Raw genomic sequence first — 13,186 nt, forward strand, 5'->3', positions numbered from 1 at the left:
AATCCCGCTGTCCATGTCAACGACAAAGATGTTGAACAAGACCGGTCCCAACACCAATCCCTGAGGGACACCACTGGTTACTGGTCTCCAGCCGGACACTGAGCCATTGACCACAACTCTTTGTGTGCGGCCATCCAGCCAGTTCTTTATCCACCGAGTGGTCCATCCATCAAATTGATGTCTCTCCAATTTAGAGACAAGGATGTCACGTGGGACAGTGTCGAACGCTTTACACAAGTCCAGGTAGATGACATCAACTGCTCTACCCCTGTCCGTTGGTTCTGTAGCCCCATCATAGAAGGCCACCAAATTGGTCAGGCAGGATTTCCCCTTAGTGAAGCCATGCTGGCTGTCACCAAGCACCTTGTTGATTTTCATGTGCCTTAGCATGCCTTCCAGGAGAATCTGCTCCAAGATTTAGCCAGGCACAGAGGTGAGACTGACTGCTCTGTAATTCCCCGGGTCATCCATTTTCCCCTTCTTGAAAATGGGGGTTATATTTCCCTTTTTCCAGTCATCGGGAACTTCACCTGACTGCCATGATTTCTCAAATATGATGGACAGCGGCTTCGCAACTCCATTCACCAGCTCCTTCAGGACCCACGGATGGATCTCATCAGGACCCATGGACTTGTGCACATTCAGATTTTTAAGATGGTCTCGAACCAGCTCCTCTCCTACAGCGGGCGCAAGGTCTTCATTCTCACAGTCCCTGCATCTGCCTTCCAAGACTTGGGTGGTTTGGTCAGAGCCTTTGCCAGTGAAGACCGAGGCAAAGAAGTCATTCAGAACCTCAGCCTTCTCCAAATCCTGTGTAGCCAGTTCTCCCGAGAGCTTCCTGAGGGGGCCTACATTCTCCCTTGTCTGTTTTTTATTTGCTATGTACCTGTAGAATCCCTTCCTGTTATCTTTAATACCTCTAGCTAAGTTTAATTCTAACTGGGCCTTAGCTTTCCTAACCTGGTCCCTAGCTTCCCGGACAACATCCCTGTATTCTTCCCATGCCACCTGTCCTTGCTTCCACATTTTATAAGCCTCTTTTTTCCTTCGAATTTTCCTCAGCAGCTCCTTATCCATCCAAGGAGGTCTCCTGGCCCTCCTGCTGCACTTCCTTCTAGTTGGGATGCAACACTCCTGAGCTTGTAGCAGGTGATCCTTGAATATCAACCATCTTGGGCCCCTCTGCCCTCTAGGGCTGTATCCCATGGAACCTTCCTAAGCAGGTTGTGAAGAGGCCAAAGTCTGCTCTTTTGAAGTCCAGGGCAGTGAGCCACATAGCATTGGGATGCACAAACAGAAAATCACAGAAGATAACATTATCTTGGTAGAATAATTGGACTGCTCAAGAAGACTAACACTACAGAGCACCTACGACACTATCTGCTGGCATTAAGGGAGTTTCAGGAATATCTCCATTATGATACTTATGTATTCAATTTATCACAACACTCCAGAGCAGCTTGCAAATCAATACTTTGCAGGCAACATCTCTCAGGGTAAGCAATCTTACCCACTCCCCCAAAATAAAAGGTTTAAACAGAAGGAGTTCAGTTATGTTAAAGCAAGTGAAAGAAAAAAAAACAAACTTATTCTCACAAAGAAAACTAACTCTCAAAATGTAAAACAATTCCAAGCAGTTCTAGCAGTAATAACTCTGAACTCTGAGAGATGAAGTCTGGCACGTTAATATCCACATGCAGAAAGGCCAAGAGACAAGCAAATTGCTCCACAAACGTGTCTAGCTTATTGCTCACTATGATTTTATGACAGCTTATTGTAACTGTATGCTTTTAAAAAGCACAGAGCAGAAGCTACTGTGAAGCTGAGCTTTATTTTACAGAATAATCACATTATTTTGCAACTTTCACAGTCACATTGCACCTACAAGGGAAAACCTGCCTGGCATTTGGACTTCACCAAACCACATTTCAAGGTTCGCCTTTAGGGTACTGTTTCTGTTAAACATTCAAACATTCCAGTTTCCTTGCAGATATATTTCTATGAAATACAAGCTCTTTAAACAATAACACAGGCTTTGCCCCAATAAAGAAAAAAATCTACATGTATCAGAATGAGAATGAACTCCTGAATACTTTAGAGAACTACCTCTGATAAAGGAAAGAAGAGCAGAAGACTCAACACACTGAACAAAGGTTTTCAGAAGAGATGACTTGGGAAACTGCTAATTTCAGATGGACTGCTTCTGATGTCTTTAAAAGGACTTGATTTGAAATAAAGATGAACACTTACATCTACAAAATAGGATCTTTGAGAGAAAGTCAGGAGGGTAATATAATAATATACTGAATTTTCAGTCATTTGTTATCTCCTTGCTTATTCAATGGACCAAATGTTTCCTTTCCAGACCCTCTCACAGCTAGTTATAAGCAGCATAAAAGCAAGCATTCAGAAATCTTGTCATGTCCTGATAAAAGTGACCATTGCCAGGTTTCAGAAAGACAAGGACAAGGAAGAAAGACTTGCAAGCCATTCACTATATTGTCTTAGAATGATTCTAAACATTATTTTATTAAATACTTACAATGGAACCATAATTATATTTTTCTTTTTCCTTAGGTCATAATAATATCAGGGACTTTAAAAAGTGTGTTGAGTGCCAACTTTTACCAGCTGCTTCCTAAAATGAGGGTCAGGTTTTTTGTACATGCTTCTTATTCAATATGCAAAACACTGCACACATTAAAGGTAACTATAGAGCTCTCAGATATAATGGAAAAGATCATATGGTGCATCATTATTTCAATGAGATTTCGAGGAACAGTGAAATTAGTTATAGCAAAGCTTCATGTTGTTCACAGAATTCATAGTGAAATATGAAAAAGAAATTCCAAGGCAAAAAGCTTTTCTTATCAAAGACCTTTTCTTATCAAGTAACACACAAGACCTTAGAGAGAATTCTTCCATCAGTCAACCCACAGAGGAGGGTATTAGAGCAACTACTGAGCAAGACTGGTTAAGGGAAGCAGGTTACAGTTTCAGCTCAGCTTTGAGCAAGTCCTTTCTCCTCCATTTCAATTTTCCACTGCAGATTAGGTGTACCTTCACCTGTAGATATGAAAGCTCCTGAGAGAAGACATACTGCATAAGCTTTAATCAATAAGATGCAATTGAAAACTTAATTCCCCCAAAGTACATTAATAAAGCACAGAAAGGGGATTCAGTTCTTCAAATCTAATTGCTTGCATTTATACTCTAAACTCAAGTCTCAAGATACAAAAAAGAATTTTATAGGAAGACTGCTGACTTCTGTTTTACCTAACAAGCAAAGTCTACTAAATCAGACCACTAAGGAAAGAGAAGAATAAAGAACTACTTCATTCTTCCTTGAAGCACACACAAAACCAATTAAGCCAGCAGGCTAACATCAATCCTGAGAAAGGCCATTCAACTTCAGGTAGTTTGTGAACCTCCTTATTTCTACTGCAGACTCCCCTTTAGAAATGAGGTGGGTTATACAGTCATTTCTCTTGAAAGAGAAATTTTCCTTTAACAAAAAGATGATCAGTGAACATGGAAGGCAAAACCAGAATGAGATGCAGAGGAAGACATAACTGAACCGCACCTGACTTGCCCAAGACCTAAAGTGCAAATAAAAGCATGAGGTAACACCTTGCATGATCTTCTCCCAAGCATCTGAATTTAAATGCTTGTAAGAGTAATGGTGGAAGAGTAGAAAAATACTCAAACAAGCCAGAGTAAATACAGTATGTGATTTCTGATCAATCAGATCAAAGTTTAAATACCATTACAACTATAATGTGATCCATTTTTACTTCAGATGTTGCTCCTTGGAGTCTTTATTAATAATTACATTAACTGCAGATGAATGAAAGACAAGAAGAATACAGGTAAAAACATTATACCCCAGCATAAGAAATCCCTTTCAGGACATACAACTCCTGTGTCTGCTTGAGACTGGACAAGAGCTTCTTTATTAACTTTCTGAGCACATCCAACAGCTTCAAGATTCTAAAAGTGTTTTTTATTCTATCTGTTGTGTTGTACTTTTTCTGCAGCATTAAAATATTAGAAGTATTAGCCAACTTGGCAAATTTTTCCAGGGTGTTTTCTTCGTAGACTCTTTGGTTGGTTGTTTTGTGTGGTGTGTTTTGGGGTTTTGGGATTGTTTGGAGTTTGGGTTTTTATTTGGATGGGGGAGAAGGAAGGTGTTTGGGCTTGATTACTTCAGGTTTTTTTGGTCACAGATATGTTGTTTCTTAATATTAAAAAAATCCAAAGCATATGAAGAGCTGAAGCCAGAACAAGAGAAAAAAAACTTTCTGCTGATGCAGTTATGATATCCAAATCTGCAATATACATGGGACTATGTTAGTGCTTCACTAGAGGCAACACCACAATTAAAATATTTGTCTTCTGTGCATCAGTCTTACAGAGCACATTTTTCCCAGAACAGCTCCAGCCAGTGAAGCTTCATGCTATTCATGCTATACAGAAAGCCAAGAAAAAGGTGCTCACTGTAAGTCATGATAACTCCAATACAGAATCTGACATCATAAATCATCTCACAGACCATTGTTTTGTACTGAAACCATTCCAAAATTATAATAATCATGAAAGTACAAAGTGCTTATAATAGTCAAAGCTGGAATAAATGTATGTCATTCCCTTTCCTCTTGCTGCAAAGCTGTTTATTCAGTTACTTGTAACGTGCATCATTCAAACTTCCAACTTGGTGTTTCTTCAAACACCAAGTTCACTGTTTCTAAATGTAGTCTGCTTGTCTGAAATTTTTAACCAAGATACAAAAATCAATGTTACATAAAGCACTTCTTCCTGATACTGATGATGCATAATATGAGTCACCACTTCAAAGCCTCCAACACACCACACAAGCCACATTCTTTTAAGTCACGAATAAAGCCTAAAGTGGTTTCTCCTGTCTTGTTTCTAACGAAGCATCCTCAGTTCCCAAAAGTGAATTGTAACATTGTCAGTCAGGAGCAAATAAGCTCTACAAGCAGAAATGAAAGCCTATAAACAATACATACATCTCCTTTAACTCAAAATGCAAGTATTTCCCAGGCCTGTTATTTTTAAGTGTTTAAAAAAGGCTTAAAAAAAAGCCCCCCAAAACCAACAAAATCTCAAGTCACCAGTGAAATGCTAATATTGTATCTATGTAAATTCCCTTTTCAGGATTTTTACAGTGAATTTGTCGTGTGGTTCCATGAGCTGTAAGAGGGGAAAGAGAAAAAAATAAAGGGTTAGAGCATCTGAAAGGTTAGGCAAACAAACAAGTTAGTGCCTGTTGTCTGGTTTATGGTGACTGATGTGCACACCCATACCCAGGGGCAAATGCCAGGTAATCAGAAGTAAGAATTCACTTAGAATTAAAGACAGTTAAGCTAAATAGAATAACTTCACTGTTGCCAGAATTACTAGACATCTGATGATATGCAATAAGTTGTTGGTATTACTTAAGCCCCCCCCCCCAAAAAAAAATAAAATCAAAGAGTAGAAACCATCTTATGTGAACAGAACAAGAATTGCTCAGGAAATGATCATTCCTTCTGGGCTGGTGATGGGAGATACTCTCTGACCGAATTTCAAGCACTTATACACCCTACCCACATGAGCCACACTTGCACATGATGTTTACTAATGTCCAGTCAGACACATTCTGCATCCGAGGAAACAAACACTGCAGATGTGGGCAATGAAGAGGCCAGCCCTAAGAGGCCACTGTTGCAACAGTCCCAGGCACTCACCCAGGTTCGTATGACTTCCTGACTTTTCAAGTGATAAAATCTTTTTTTAAAAAATCAGGTGTTTCTTGGAAGCCATACTGCCCATCTCAAAAAAATTACCACTGAACAGTTTATATACCAAGGCCTTTAATTATCTTAGTAACTTCCCGACTTAGGCTTCCCCAAAAATACGGACTCAGGAAACATACACTGGAAGAGTGCAAGTACTTGTGGCATGGTGACATCTGACATTAAAGCACTTACAGCCCTACTTCTGAAGAAGTCAGAAGTTCCACAACTACATTTTATTACAGTACAGCTGTAAATTAAATAGCTTATTAGCTAACAACAAGTTTTGGGAAAATCTCCCAAGTAAACAGCCCACCTCAAGCAAACCTCAATTTCTAAGCGCTACTCTGTTACTACAGAACTGTAACGATGTAGCCAATATATGGGTATAGATAAACCTGTACACCTACACAGACGTTCATTAAGTCTATAAACAAACACACCCAAGGATGTCACAAGAGAAAGGCAACATGTTGAATGGTATTTGCAAACAACAAGAAAGTGAAAGGATGCCCAGAGCAACGGAAACAGCCATGCCAGTGGGAAAGCAGAAAGACACCACAGATCATCCCCAACTCACAACTAAGTGATTGAGGCCAAATGAGAGACAATGCTCCACTGGAAGAAGTAAATCTCAACAGAAAACAATGGAATTTCCTTTCCTAGGAAATCGTTTCCGTCATCTTTTGCCATGACAAGGACCAGCGTTCACAAAGCACATCTCTACATGTAAGGACCTAGAACAGAGAAGCAGCACTAGTGAGGTGCTTACAACTGTCTTAATTTATTTTTCCTCAGGAATCATTTTAGAAGAAAAAGCATGCAGTAAGAGTACAAACATTCAATCAAAAAGATGTTCTAACACATTTTCATCTTTTTCCTTCTTTAAGAGGAAGGAAATTGGAGCAAGATCACTATTCCTCTTTTGATTTCCAGTGTCACAGTCTACAAAGGTCTTGCCTTTTATCACTGAAGCAAAAGCTAAAAATATCATCTGTGTATATTGGAATATCTCTGACAACACTGATGGTGCTATATGCTGTAGAAGTAGTTTTATTCTTCTTTCTATTTAGTCCATTGTGAAAATTTAGCAATTACATTTCTCAGCTGTGTTCACATGATCTCTGGTAAGGCCATCCTGAAAGCCTTGTGAAATTCCAGGCTATGAAAAAAGAAGTACTGGTTTGTGATGAAATTAAATTAACAACACTTGTTAATTTAATTCACATTTTTCAAGTATAAAATTGAAGGGTGGCTTTTTGGTCAAATACTATAATCTCTCGTATCCAAGTTTCTATTGCAATTGAGCCAAACCAGTGAAAAATGAACAATGAGTTATGACCACAGTATTAGCACGTTGTGAATAAAGCTTCCATCCCCACCAAAAATAAGTTACAAATATACATAAATCTGCTGTGAATGGTAGTAATGGCAGTACCAAAGTACTTATCTTCAATATGTTGACTGAGATGAGTTTGATGAGATCCCCACATTTCTAGCCACAAAATGGGGGGGGGTGGGGGGGTGGTGTGTTTCTTCCCCCCTTTATTTTTCAAACTAAGAATTAAGCAGACATAATCTTTTAGTGCAACCAGAGCACAGGTGGAAAGCTACCTGAGGTGCCTAACTTGCCTTTTTGCATTATTTTAATGGAAATTTGTAATTTCACAATTAGTAACAGGTTAAGGAACAAGTCCTGCTCACTGTTTTCTTCCTTGATTTCTTCCTCAACCCCCACTCCCTTTTTGCTCTGCAACCTAATTTCCCATTCAATTGCAACATCATTAGAGATGCAAGGTGCATGGAAAATAAAAATACAAGCAGGCTAAACACTCCTTATTAATATGAGACCCTGATACTGCCTTAGGAACAGAAATTCTGATTATGTCTGAAAATATTACTATATTGGAACAAAAGACAAAACCAAATAGCCCAACCCGCAGAGTTTTTAACTCCCCACATAACAGAAAGACCAACTGAATTCCCCTATCCTAAACAGCTGGATGAGCATTAGCCAATGTAACATCCTAAACTCTAACTGGCAGATGCAAGAGTTCAGCTTCCTTCCACTAGGAAGCACTGTTAAACCAACGAATAAATGCTTGGGATAAAGTGACCTAGCTCTGGCCTACATTCACTGAACCAGGCAGTACTGGTTTCAGTACAGCCATCCAGAAAAAGTCATGCCACTTCTCACTGTATAAAATGATGTGCTATGCATAGCACTGAACTCAAGTTCCTTGGTATACAAGAAGAAATCTTAAAGACTGGTAACTAAAGGACCTGTATTAGTATTCACAAGCTCTACCCAGACAAGCTCTAGAAGGGGCAGATCTCACTCCATCAGCACATAGGATTTGGTGCCTCAGATCAAACTGAGAAAGCCAGCTGTAGATTTAAATCAACTACATGTAGCTGGCATATTATGGACATAAAATGCCAAATTACAGAATTTACCACTACTACACCTTTTAAAAAGTTAGACTGTATCAGAAAACCTACTCCAGAATTACACAACACTACTCATTTAACTTAGGTTAAAGAAAGGGAACAAGGCAATTGATTCCTATGAACATTACCTACTAGGTTTACTATCACAGTTCCTGGATGGATTACTTTCTAGGATAACTGACTAGTTGAGCAGAAAGTGCTGCCAGATTACATAGTTTAGGGGCACAGATACTCTGCCACTTCCAATCCCACTGAATACAAGAAATCTGCTGAGCAGGATACAGTGCCTGAAGTCAACAATCATTTTCCTAGTACAGTCACTCACCCACTGAGGAAGCCTCAATCAGCTCTGAATGACGTTCTCTTTTTTAACCAGAAATTATTAACATGGTATTGGCTAAATTAAAAATATTTCATCTTTAACTAAGCACATCAACAAATTCTGCTACACAACACACCTCATCCAAGTTATCTCACTGCAGAATGCACATCAGGTGAGAGTTACAGAGACAAAGTAGGTTAGAGTACACAAGCAATCAGAGGTTTCGACTAGCTGGTGAGATGACACCTCCTCCTCCTTCAGGAACAGGCCAGAATGCAAGCACATCTGTCTTGGTTTAAGCCCAGCCATAAATCCGAACCATGCAGTCACTCTCTCACTCCCCACCTTCTGCCCTGCCCCCCCCCCCCCCCCCAACTCCCAGAGGGATGGGGAGGAGAAACAAAATAATGTAACTCCCACAGGTTGAGATAAGAACAGTTTAGCAACTAAGGTGTAACACAAATCACTGCTGCTACCACCAATAATAATAATGATACGGGAAATAGCAAGGGAAGGAAATAAAACCGCTCACCACCAGCCGACCGATACCCAGCCTGACCCCAGCAGTGAACTCGCCCTTCCAGGTAACTGCCCTCAGTTTTACATCCTGGGCATGACGTGCTGTGGTATGGAATACCTCTTTGGCTAGTTTGGGTCAGATGTCCTGTCACTGCTTCCTCCCAGCTTCCCCTCCTTCCTGGCAGAGCATGAGCCTCACAAAGTCCTTGGTCAGACCAAACATTGCTAAGCAGCAACTAAAAACATTAGTGTTATCAGCGCTGTTCCCAGGTCAAAAGTCAAAAACACAGCACTGCACCAGCTACTAAGAAGGAGAAAAAAAATGACTGCTACTGCTAAACCCAGGACAACATCTCAAGCATTCCTGTCAGCACAAGCAGAGTTTCCCAAAGGCAGGGTCCCTCCCCAGAAAGCACAGCCTTCAGGAGGAGGAACTCATACCCCAGCTGCAATGGAGGTGGCTCTGAGGAAGAAGTTGCGTATCATCCTGGGCTCATGAGGTTTTGCAGAATGCAGCTAGTGGTCGGAATTGCAGAGTTGCATCTGCAAAGAGCTTCCTCCATCAAATGACAGCCTTGGCTGCAGATTCCTGGTTCAGGGAATAGTTTTTTACCACATTCACTTCTAATGAAAACCCACTTGTACAAATGTGAGGAAAAAAACCCCACAGATATTATAGTATAAATAACCAACATAAGGAAATATAACATCTTTCCCCACACTCCCTTCATGTTGAACAAAGCTGGAAGTGAGCAGAATAATGCAGAAACCTGTAAGAGCAGATGAAGAGGTCTCAAAAATAGTGCAACTTAAATAAAAGAAACATCTGATAACCAAGCAGTTCCATTCCTAAGTTTGGCCTTCAGAGGGCACGTCTAATGGGTCAAATAAACAGTGAGAGTCCAGAGAAAGACAACAATAGCCAAACGCATTACATCAGCACACAAATTAAAGCACATTAAATTCCTTTAAGGACATTCCCTCCAGGAAGATCAACCTGGTAAAAATAAAATAAAGGCCATCTCCTCTGCAAATCAGCATAATGCATTTTAACTTGCAGGCATTAATTTCTCGTCTCTAGTTAACTGTATCAACTCTCCTGCATAAGACTGGATAAGCAATCCCTTAGACATACTAAATGCATGAAAGAGCAAGCACAAACACCTCAACAAATCCCAACTTAATTGGTAACACTGTAGAAGACAAAAATACAAGATTTAAGTAGAAGCTTCAGCACTTTCACCTTCCAGGAAGAACAGTATTAAAACTCTCTGTAAGGGACTACACAGCAGCATCCTCCAGCATCTGCAAGCAGGGCACTGCCTGCTGGCAGCTACATGCAGGCTCTTCCCCTACTGGCTTTTGTTATACATTGTTCAAGAACTATAACTTCCCTTTGCCCCAGAAGTGCCCACCCCAGGCCCGTTTCAGTGGTACAAAGACACAAGTTTTCAGTGCACCACAAGGTGCAATTTCTAACAAAAACAATTTTACAAACAACTTTAACCACAGTCTCTTGGAATATTCATAAGATTTATAAAACTTCACTGAGCTCATTTATTTCCCTTTGGGCAGCAAAATTATGATTATATATTTTTAACTAGATAGAAGGCTTACCATCTCCTAGACTACTTGATTCAGTATTAATACAACAAAACTACCACTTGCCTAAGGATAACATGTCCTTGGTGTGCTCAGCCTTAATAAGCCAACTCACTTTGCTTTCAGAATCAGTTTATCGCTGACAGTTCTACACCGTCTTTAAGTAAAGACATTATAATTTCACTGAAATGTCATGCCCTTCCCTTCATACATTTGAAACATATCACACATTTTTATGTGGTTAAATTGTTATACAGCTGACCAAAACCAATCAAATGAAGGCCACAGAGGTGCTATTACCCTGACATTTGAAGTAGAGCTGAATAAACTAATGCACTTATAGCTTCAAATAACAGATTTCACTAAGTTGCAGGTATCACTAAAGCTGTTTTGTTTTATGCTTCAGTGTAGCTCAGAAATCACACCAAATTTTTTACATAAGCTCAGCTGGTGCTTTATCCACATGGTTTAATAAACAAGTTGACCAAAGTTAACGCAGTGACATTTTTAAGGATAAAAACTAGAATTCAAGTATTTATTAGTTACCTAGTCTACCTGTAATGAAGAAGTACACCCATCTCATGCTATTCTTTGCTCCATGTGATCGCTGTAGACAAAACTCAGAATGACAGGATTCCTTTGGGCACGATTCTTGAAAGGAAACACACATTTTATGTAAAACAGTACCTTAGACATTTCCCAAATAAAGATCTTATAAAGCCTTAAAGGTACCTGAAACTATTCTAGAAGTTGGTTGGTCACACATGATGCAGTTCTAAGCAAAGGCTCAAACAAGAGCTCCATCAGGTACTTTGAAATACAAATTCCCATAAGCTGTTTCATGCTGCATACACGGCTCCTATAAACTGTGTAAAAAATACAGCCCATTACTAAACTGCAGCGAATTACCAGGTTCTGAATGTGCTCCACAAAAAGACCACAGAAAGATCATCTGACTTTTAAACCAGAAGGAAATGGAACCATGAGTGAGAAAAAAGTAATAATTTTCTTTGCTGTCAAATACTCATGCCTTTGAGTAGGTTCCATGTGGGTTTGACCCCCCCCCAAAGCAAACGCCTAAGCTGAAATTCAACCAGTTCAAAGAATAACGGCTTTGATAATGCTGTGAAAGTTCTCAGTGGTTCTAATTTAAGAATATCAACTTTTTTGTGCAACATCAACAGCCAGAAACTTTAATTACTAATTACAGAGAGTACCAAAAAGCACAAAGTCAGAAAGCATCAGGTGAAACAAATTTGTGCCTGCATGGCTCAATTTTCTTTTCTCCTGTTGAAACTTACTCTGTAAAAATGTTTTGTATCAGTTTTACTCAGTGGTAGGATTCCTCCCCATTCATTAGTACGTATTTAAGAAAGGGAGATCTTGTTTCTGGGATTATGTTTCTCAAAAGAAACTTTTAGAATAAGGAGAGAAGTCCAAACAACTCTTCTGGATTGGGTTTTTAGTAAGCTATTTTCCCTAAAGCGCTTTATCATCATCCCCATAAAGGTGTTGGGAGATTTTGTGTGACTCGCCTAGAAATAGTGAAATCTGTTACAAAACCCAAGACCAGGGTTCAAGAATTTCTGGTTTCTACTCCATGTACAAATTCAGTAAACCACAGCACAGCAGTAGCTTTAGCTCTTTCCTAGAGAAAGCAAAAGAGCGTAAAAGACCCCACGTTGAAGAACACACTCTACCTTTAAAAAGAAGCTACAAATCCTTTCAAGCCCTCTAGTATTTACATAGTAATTGACTCTTAGTAAAGCATTTTTTCCTAATGTCTGATCTGACAGAAGGTATATTTCAATTAGACATGAGGAAAGACTTTACTAGGAGGGTGATGAGGCACAGGTTGCTCCAAGAAGCTGTGGCTGCCCCATCCCTGGGAGTGCTCAAGGCCAGGCTGGACGGGGCTTGGAGCAACCTCGTCTAGTGAAATGCATCCCTCACATTGCTGGGTTGGAACTGGATGAGCTTTGAGGTCCCTTCCAAAGCAAACTATTCTATGATTCTGTATTATACAGAAAAGCTGTTGATGCCAGAATCAATGTATGTAGCATTTCCAGCTAGATTTCAGAGGGATTGCCCACCTGTAGGTACCAACAGCAATACGAACCCATTCAGTAATTAACACAAACCAGTGCATATTTCAACAGTAGATGCAAACTGTCTAAATAGAAGATGAAATGTTTCTTCCAGCAAAAAAAACACTGGCATTCAGTGAACAGAACCATGTATTAGCAGCTTTTGCTTAATGCATGTATTTCACATGACAGACCTCACTGTGATCAAGTCACTTTTAAGTGGCAAGATGGATGCATCAACGGTCTATCACCACATTTGCTACAAATTACACAATGTCTGTATAGATCAAAATTCCAGGCATACTGAAGTCCCTCAAATATTGGAGGATAAAGTCCAATTTTAGTCATTTGTGATCACACATCTGTAGGAGCAACAAGTTTTTGGGCTTGGGGACCCAGTCATGTCT

General features: G+C 39.8%; 1 protein-coding gene across 4 annotated transcripts in view; it reads right to left on the bottom strand.

Moving 5' to 3' along the window:
* The window catches only part of ZFYVE28 (zinc finger FYVE-type containing 28), a 147,865-nt gene that overhangs the window by 113,666 nt on the left and 21,013 nt on the right, over window positions 1-13,186 (bottom strand). The window lies entirely within an intron of this gene.

The sequence above is a fragment of the Pezoporus wallicus genome, unplaced genomic scaffold (assembly GCF_028554395.1).
Source record: "Pezoporus wallicus isolate ANWC-B61680 ecotype Strahan unplaced genomic scaffold, APGP_CSIRO_Pwel_v1 scaffold_13239, whole genome shotgun sequence".
In the NCBI taxonomy this organism is placed as follows: domain Eukaryota; kingdom Metazoa; phylum Chordata; class Aves; order Psittaciformes; family Psittacidae; genus Pezoporus; species Pezoporus wallicus.